Below are 2,010 nucleotides of genomic sequence, written 5' to 3' on the forward strand. Positions count from 1 at the left end.
CAAACCTATCTTGTTTGCTGCTGCTCAATGCCAGCCTCCTCATGCTTTGACCATGGCACCTACCTACCACTAGTTCAGGCCTTGTCCATGGGAGACAAAATTTCTATGGGGTGTGAAAAGGGCCTGTGTGCCATCACAATTCTACACAACTGGTGTATAGGATGACAGGCATGGGATGGCAGCAGTACCTGCATCAGAAGCAAAAAATGCTGCTTGTCCAATAATTCTGTTGCTTAACAGTCAACCCATCCCTATCATCATTTTTCATTTAATGGATCCTCATACAAAGACATTCCTGTGCCTGCCAAGGCTCTACCATGTGCTGTGGCACAGAATTAATGTACTGGAGCTCACCCAGACAAGGCAATGCTTAGGGCATAATGAACAGTCATAGATACACACAGAAAAGCTACATGCCATTATGAGATTTGTAAAGGGACAGGTCAATTTGTCATTTATAATTTTATGTAGACCTTTTAACTCTTTCCCTTTCTTCAGTCTATGCTATAATTTATATTTAAAAACATGCTCAGGATAGCCAGTCTGTGGCCCTCATGATGAGGCCCTCATGATGGTGTTGATTTGGAACTTTCAGAATCCCACCTAATAACAGCCTTTAGGAAAGCTGAAGCCACCAAAAATATGATGATGCTTAGGGTTTAGCCTTTAGGGTTTAGCGTTTAGCTTAGCCTTTATTTTTACCTCTCCAAAAACTAGTATTATTATTATTATTATTATTAACAAAGATTATAGGCCTTTTCCATGCAACACTGAACATATAATGAGAGGGCTGCACATTTTAATTTTGAATAGATAGGACAAGCATTAAGGATTTATTACCATAATGCTGGATAAAAGCAGCATACCCTTCCTATTCTCTCCCCTCCCCATTTCCAAAGCCTCATGCACTGCCAGTGCAGTGAGTAGAATTAGGGCCACAAGCTGGGCCCAGAGTCTCTAGGAATTAATATGCATTTTTGAAGCAGATTGAAGAGCTTATGAGAAAGGATAAATAAATCATTCAGGCAGACTAAGCATCTGTATTATGTCAGTGAATATTTCATTATCTTTCATAAGTATGTGACAAGTATAGGTTAAAAGGGATCTCCACTAATAAATTGTTTTTGTAAAATACAAGAAAATATAATTCTAAGCAACTTTACTATATACCTTAGTTGTCAGTAGTTGTAAAACAATGCAATGTTTGTTTATCCCTTTCTGCTCCTAAACGACGTAGCAGGAGTCGGTTCTCCTCCAGGTTTGTTAATCAGCTGGCTTCTGCAACACTGTTTTGGATGTCAGAACCAGTAGGGCAGAGAATAAAAACAGCCAGAGAGATTACATTTACAAATAAAACCATAGAACAGTGCAATTAATATATACAGGTATATACAGTATGATCCATTATCTGGAAATCCGTTAAAAAGAAAGCTCCGAATTACAGAAAGGCCATCTCCCATAGACTCAATTTTAATCAAATTATCCAAAATGTTTAAAATTATTTCCTTTTTTTCTATAATAATGAAACAGTACCTTGTACTTGATCCCAACTAAGATGTAATTAATCCTTAGTGGAAGCAAAACCAGCCTATGGGGCTTATTTAATATTTACATGATTTTTTTAGCAGATTTAAGACATGAAGATCCAAATTACAGAAAGACCCCTTATCTGGAAACCCCCAGGTGCTGAGAATTCTGGATAACAGATCCCATACCTGTACTGGAAAGTTGCTTACAGTTATATTTTCTTGCATTCTGCAATAGGAGGAGATCTGAAGTAGGAATGCATATAATAAAAGAATTAAGCGCAGTGGACAAAGGGCACCCTCAAAATTGACATGCTAGCCGCTGACTACCCACAGGCACATCGTCTAATAGTCGCTAGTTTCTGTGCAGGTGTTTTGTCTCACTACCCATACCTGCCACAGGAAGTGCAAAGCTTTAATTAGAGCAGCTACTGAAGGCAAAGCAGATACCCAAACAGCGTGAACTGCAAATTACAGTGTTTGA

General features: G+C 38.5%; 1 protein-coding gene across 2 annotated transcripts in view; it reads right to left on the reverse strand.

The window, feature by feature from the left end:
- nr6a1.S (nuclear receptor subfamily 6 group A member 1 S homeolog) overlaps positions 1–2,010 on the reverse strand; it is a 146,334-nt gene that overhangs the window by 69,278 nt on the left and 75,046 nt on the right. The gene's annotated exons all lie outside the window — the stretch shown is intronic.

Source organism: Xenopus laevis, chromosome 8S (genome assembly GCF_017654675.1).
Source record: "Xenopus laevis strain J_2021 chromosome 8S, Xenopus_laevis_v10.1, whole genome shotgun sequence".
Lineage (NCBI taxonomy): Eukaryota > Metazoa > Chordata > Amphibia > Anura > Pipidae > Xenopus > Xenopus laevis.